The sequence below is a fragment of the Chiloscyllium punctatum genome, chromosome 35 (assembly GCF_047496795.1).
Source record: "Chiloscyllium punctatum isolate Juve2018m chromosome 35, sChiPun1.3, whole genome shotgun sequence".
NCBI lineage: Eukaryota > Metazoa > Chordata > Chondrichthyes > Orectolobiformes > Hemiscylliidae > Chiloscyllium > Chiloscyllium punctatum.
The window spans coordinates 31,665,760-31,672,859 of NC_092773.1; the positions used below are offsets into that span (position 1 = coordinate 31,665,760).

The 7,100-nt window shown below is 43.7% G+C and overlaps 1 non-coding gene across 1 annotated transcript; it reads left to right on the forward strand.

The window, feature by feature from the left end:
• The first annotated feature begins 6,735 nt into the window (after positions 1 to 6,735).
• On the forward strand, positions 6,736 to 6,817 carry trnas-uga (transfer RNA serine (anticodon UGA)). The gene has a single exon. It is a non-coding gene; the product is annotated as a tRNA-Ser (tRNA).
• Positions 6,818 to 7,100: the final 283 nt, after the last annotated feature.

Here is a 7,100-nt window from a genome sequence, read left to right on the forward strand (position 1 = left end):
TTTTTAAAAAGCCTCTTGTCTGTAAGAATGACCATGTTGCTTTCAGTTCTTCCATCGTTAAATTGCAAAACTTTTTGAAAAGTCAGATTCTCAAGTGAACTGTGACAATTGGTGTCATGATGCGGCTGGCACTGCTGCCTCAGAGCACCAGGGATCCAGGTTCGATTCTGACCTCGGGCAGCTGTCTCTGTGGTGTTTGTGCATTCGTCACGTGTCTGCGTAGGTTTCCTCCGGTAGCTCCGGTTTCCTCCCACAATCCAAAGATGTGGAGGTCAAGTAAATCGGTCTTGCTAAAGTGCCATTGTGTTAGGTGCATTAGTCAAATAGAAATAAGTCTGGGTGGATTACTCTTCGGAGGGTCGGTGTGGACTTGTTGCTAACATCATGTATTAAATGTATGAGCTTCCTTGTGTGAGGCTATCTGTGCCACATTGGTCAGACCGATTATGGAATAAAAATGGGCATTTACCGAATGTTACATGGATTCATGAAGTGTGCGAGCCAACTAAAATGCAATTCTGAAAATATAGACAAATGCTAGATATTTATATTTATATGTGTGTGTGTGTGTGTTGGAGTAGTGTCTTATGTGTGTAAGTGAGACAGATTGTATGTTTGTGTATGATTGTCAGTCTAAAGGGGTATAACTGTGTGAGAGGGTGCGTGTTTGAGTGTGGGAGTGTATGTGTATGTAATGCTCAATGATATTCACCTCCAAAAGAATGTCATCGCACTTTAATGCAAGCTCTCCACCAATCCACCAATCCACACAACCATCCTAGCCGCTTCCTTTGCCACCGCAGGAATTGCAAAACCTGGGCCCACACATCCCACCAACCAGGGTCCAAAGCCACAAAACAACCTTCCACATCCATCAGACTTTTCCCTCCATTTCCATACATGTCAGTTACTGTATTCATTGCTCCCAATGCAGTCTCCTCTACGTTTACAAGACAGGATGCTGACTCGAAGAGCGCTTCAGTGAACACCTGCAGGACACCTGCACCGACCGCCTCATTTCCAAACAACTTCAATTACCCTCCCACTCCATCGAGGACATGCCAGTCCTGGGCCTCCTCTATCGCCACTCCCTTCCCACCCGACTGTGCAGAAATCACGCCTCATCTTCAGCCACGGGAACCACCAGCCCAATGGCATCAATGTGGATTTCACCAGTTTTCCCATGTCCCCTCCCCCCACCTAATCCCAGTTCCAAACGTTCATCTCAGCACGGCGCTCATGGCTTATCATACCTGTCCATCCTGCTTCCCACTTATCCGCCCACTCTTCCCTCTGACCTATCACCACTCCCCCACTTCCATCCACCTTTTTCACTCTCAGCTGCCTTTCCCCACGCCCCACGCACCTGCCACTTAATCTCTCCAACACCGAGGCTCAAACCCTCAACTCGAATGAAGGGCTTTTTCTGAAATTTCGATTTTCCTGCTCCTCAGAAGATGCCTGAACTGCTGTCCTTTTCGAGAAACACACTCCTGACTAATCTCCAGGATCTGCACTTCTCCCTTTCTCCTGTGTAATTGACGCTGTGTTTTGAGTGTCAGCTTCATTCTATTTGTGTATTGGACCCTCTGTCCGCCCACAAATCTCAGGCAAGAGATCTGACCTTGTTCTTGATTGCAGATGCTGCTGTTCATGCACCGTTTTAATTATGACATTTTCAATCTGTCATTGTTTTCTCGATTCTGTACCTTCATTCTCAGGGTGATGACCGGTCAACTGTGCATGAGCAGAAATGAGGTGCACTTTCCCTCGCACCAAAGAATCACCACATTACTTTTGATTCCTACAAGACTTCACTATCCAAGAAAGAGAAAAGAACACCTTTAGTAACTTAAGATCAGTTGAGTTGAAGAATCCCCATCTTTAACTGCTGCGGTCAGATCGACTGAGGAGTGCCGTGAGTTCATAAAATAATCATGCACACATGCATGAGTTTCAAGAAACAGATCAAACATTGGTGTACGTTTTCCAAACTATTTATTCACTTGTGTCCGAATTATGGACAGTTCTTAATCATCCCAATCAAAGTGTGCAGACTCTTCCTGATGATCCTCGCTGCATTCCTGCCCATTCCCTTTGAGAATAAATTCTCTCCTGACTGGTTAAAGATAGTTCCCTACGGGAGAAAGTGTCACTGTATCGATGATGTCAAAATGCAGCCCGATTCTCCCGGACACATAAATCATTACATGTCCGGCTGTTCCTCAAAGAGTAACATGTGTTTAGGACCCACTCCAGTGCAGCTTCACAATGAATTCACACGTTGTTTATTTCACATATAACACATCATATCAGCACCTTTACTGAAAGCGAAACCTCGTGGTATATACGAAATTCCAGGTGCAGTTATTGAACTGAATGTTTGCCACAACGTCTGACTACGTGGGCCTGCTCTGACTGGTCGTGAAGAGATTATCAAATGTAACTGCCGAAAACACAATTTATTGGTGAGCAATCGCACTATCTCCAAAGAAGCATATCAACTTGTTCAAATCATCTCAACTTTTTCGACTTTAACTGTAACCTGGGTGGATACTACATTCGAACGTTCTCCTGAAGTACATCAGAAACGAGTTATTTCATTTTGATTGTCACTCAACTGGAAGCTCCTTGGTAGATTTTAACTCGCTTGGTTATTGCGATTGATCAGCGCCTGACACTTGTTCTAAACACAGCCAATATGACCCAAGATTCCTCTGCTCCCCCACACTTTCAGGAATCCTTTAACCCTGGATTCTGCATTGAAATTCGCACTTCCAAAGTGAACGACTTCATACTTGTTCGGGTTTAACGCCATCTGCCACATATCAGCCCAGTTCTGCAACCTCGCAATGTTCCATTGCAATCCACAACAGCCGAATACACTATCGAAAATTCCACCAAGCATCATGTCATCGGCAAAATTACTACCTCACCTCTCTTCTACCTCATCTAACTCATTCATAAAAATCGCAAAGAGCAGATCTCCCCTAACCAATCCCTAAGGACGTTCACTGGACACCGACCTCCACGATGCCCTATCCAATAATCTTCAGTGTACACTTGATGGTCACTGTTATTGAGGAACTGGTTTTAATGTAGGTTATTCAGCCTGCCAAAGCTAACGGTAACAGATGAAAATTAACTGATTAACCTGCATTACTTTGCCGCAATGGAAAGTTAAGGAAATACTTCTGTCTCTAATTTTTCGTCCTGCATTAAAGAAAAAAGGCTTTCATGGTGAAGGAAGAAACGGAAATCAATCTTTACATCGTATAGTTTTAATGAAGGATTGAAGCATTTCATATCTGTCCCTCCTCACTCTACCAGTTCATGTCTCGTTATATATTCTCCACTCACGAATACGTTTACTTATCATTGGATAAAACTAACAGATGTCGTCAGTGTTACTAAAACATTTATCATCTGCACAGCTGCCAAGATGTCTCAGCAGGTCGGATGATTGTTTGAATCGCTTCCAACACGAGGAATGAATGAATGGCTTCTCCCCGATGTGAACCCACAGATGCCTCAGCAGCTTGAACCCCTGAGAGTATCCTTTCCCACACACACAGCATTATTCATAGAGAGTGGTGCAAGTAGAGAATGATTTGGCAGAGGAAGATGTAGAGACTGGTAGAAGTACAAAGTTTATAATGCATCAGGATTGGTAAATGAGTAGGAAGGATTGAGAGGTTTATGTGTCAAATGCTGACAGATGAGATGAGAGTCATTAATGATATATTGTCAGCGTCGACATGTTGGTCTGAAGCATCTGATTCTGTGCTTTCAATTTCGATGTCTCTCTCTCTCACTCTCTCTCTGTCATATCTCGCTGCGATCTGCCCTCAGTTCAGACAAACAGCTGGGATTGGGGCTGGGTCAGTGGAAAGTGGATAGCTCCCACTTCGAACCATTTTTACCCCATCATATCCCTGGGAGTGGATAAACTGAAGTCAACTCCAATACTGGCAGACTTCGAGTTTGTTCCATGCAATGAAGGTGTGTGTGACGAAGACATGGAGGGTGTGAGAGACGGAGAGTGGGAGAATGTGGGTGAAAAACATGGTGAAGCTGTGTGAGACAAAAACAGGAATGATGTATGTGACCAGACAGGCAGCGTATGTGTGGCAAAGACAGGCAGAATGCTTGTGTCCTCAAACATGAGAGAGGTTTTAGATAATGTATTTATGTTCGGACTTGCCATTGAATGATTTGATGGACAGTTTGCTTATCCAGCTGCCATTTGATGTTTTTTTGTGGATATATTAGCATGAAGTATTTTATATACAATCCCTTAGCACTGTCACTCCGACAGCGCTCTCCCACACAACACGGAACGGGCGACGATGGTACTTACTCAGCACTGACCCTGTGACAGTACCCTCTCGCTCAGTATTGACACTCCAAAAGTACCTGCTCCCTCAACACTAACCCTCTGACAGTGCCCACTCCCTCAGCATTGATCCTGTTACAGTAACCGGTCATTCAGCAAGAACCATCTGAGAGTATCTGCATCCTCAGTACTGATGCTCAGACAGCGTCAGCTCCAACAACACTGATACTCCAAAAGCGCCACTCTTTCAGCACAAACCTTTTGCATTGGAAAGGGAAAGCACCGTTCCGTCAGTTCTGGCACTCCGAAAATAGATGCTGCCTTGGCTCTCTTCGTTTCAGTCATTTCTCCTTCGTTTCAGTCATTCCCTGGGATATCATCTCTTTCATTGTGAGCATTACGAAAGGACATTATTTTTAGCAGAAAAAAATCAGTCTGTCACTAACCATTGTTTGTTTCATGCACAAGGGCACCCAGACTCCTCCGAAACGCACTTTTTTGGAGTTTCTCTTGATTTTAATTGCAGTCAGTCTTTTGAATGTTCCGACCAAATGCATGACCTCAAACGCCCGACATGAAATTGCACCTTCAAGGATTTTGCCACCCACTGAACCTGTGTCTATCCATTTCCAGTTTCCGCTGTCCTCATCACAACATGCTCCCCCACCTATTGTGCATCGTCAGTAAAACTGGCCACATTTCACTCAGCCAATTCGTAGAAGTCATGAATTCAGATATAAATCATTTAAGTCCTATGACTGACCTTTCCAGCACTTGAGTAATTACATCTTTGCAATTTAAAATATACCCAATAATCCAGATTTTGTGTCTTCCATTAAGTAAACAACGGACAAGCCTGGCCTTTTTTTATACTGAACACCGTGAACTCCTACCTTGTGTAATGGCTTTTGATGTGGTCCCTTATGGAATGCCGAACAAAAACTGATCAACTCGGCATGTAATATTATCAAAGAACTCTGACAAAGTTGTCAAGTGTGTTTTTCCTTTCAACTAATGTTGTTGACTCAGTTTGTCTCCAATCAACTTTTCTCAATTTCCTGCTATTTCTTTCTTCACAATGGTCTTTCGCAGTTCTCAAGTGACAGACAAGACATTGGAACAGATGGAAGCTATTCAGACCATCAGGTCGTCTCCAACTTTTAATGAGATCATGTCTGACTTGGTTAAATCTCAACTGCAAATTTCCGCCTTATCCCCGTTTCCCTTTATTCCCCAAGTGACTAATTGGCTCGCCATCTCAGTCTTGTTCATACCCAGCCTTGACAGCTCTATATTGTAAAGAATTCTGCAGATTTGCTATCCTCTGAAAGAGAGAAAATCCTTCTCATCTGTGTGTCAAATGATTAACAGTTCACCTGAGATTAGGGTCGAGATATTCTACACAAATGTCGTTTTTCAGTAAATATCTTCAGTCCCAGTCCTCTGGAAACTGACGCTAATCGGTAGCAACATTTCCTCCAGAACACCAACTCGCCCATCCGCAATGCGCCCTCCCCCATCATTATTAACAGACCACGGTTACAGAATCACGAGAAAACTCGGGAACACACAAGTTACGAAAAACGCTCGAAGAGAGCCAGACTGCTGTTGTAGAAAAGTTGGTTGCTGTGATATGAATGTGTTTGCAGAGGGTGCAGAACTGTTGCCATGTCATTACAGTGAATGTCCCAGGATTTATTTTGGAAAAATAAAACTGATTGAGGATAACAATCGCTTCGGGAAGGGCAGGCTGAATTATGAGTTCGTGAAAAGCCTATTTCATGGATCGTGCAACGAGTCAGCCCACCCGTCTTTGTTGCGTAATTGGTCAACACGTTCATCCATTAACCGAACAGTCGGTGGTTTGGGACCACCCAGGGTCGGATCTCTCATGGCTCATACTTCATTTGTTTTCTTTCCTGCACAGCTCCGGGTTTTTTAGTGTGGTCAGGAAAATGTTCCCCAAACAGGAATCCAATCCGGAACCAGAATGGAATTTCTGTATTGTTTTAATGGCTAATGTAAAGGAACTTGGATTTACAGAATCTGAAACAAAAATAGAAAACACTGGGTAAAGACTGGGGTTTGCCAGTACTACTGGGAGAAAGCGGAGTTCGAATAACTTCTGAAGAAGTTCTGAAACGTTGAATCGCCCTTTCCCAGCCCAGATCCTGCTCGACCTGCTGAGTATTTTCCTGCAATTTCCGCCTTCTTTTAAGCTGAATATCGATTCCACCTCTCGGGGTGGAACACCCAGACCCACTTTGTCCCGACATTTCATCGATTTGAAAGCTGTGGTTTTTGAATTCAAATAAACCAAACAATGATTCATTACTGCTGAGCTCACCAGACACAAAGACTTGGAAATGATAAATTCAACAGTAAGTGCATGCACTCATGTAGTTGTGGCCGAGTGGTTAAGGCGATGGACTTGAAATCCATTGGGGTATTCCCACGCAGGTTCGAATCCTGTCAACTACGGTGGACGGCGGAGTTTGCTTTCGACTTTGTTTTTTGGGATTCAGATCACGGCGGAGAGAATCACTTCATTCAGGTCACGAATGGTGCAAATCTCCAGTGCACTCAAAGAACTGAACAGATGTACACTTGCATTGCCAAATTTGTTTAGACTCGTTACGACACACGGTAAACCCTCCTGCTTCATATAAAACACAGAAACGATTTATGCCGTACCGTAATCTGCAAAAATTTGATTGGCCAAGAACTGCACAAAGTAAAAATTAAGAACTTTATTTCTAAAGTA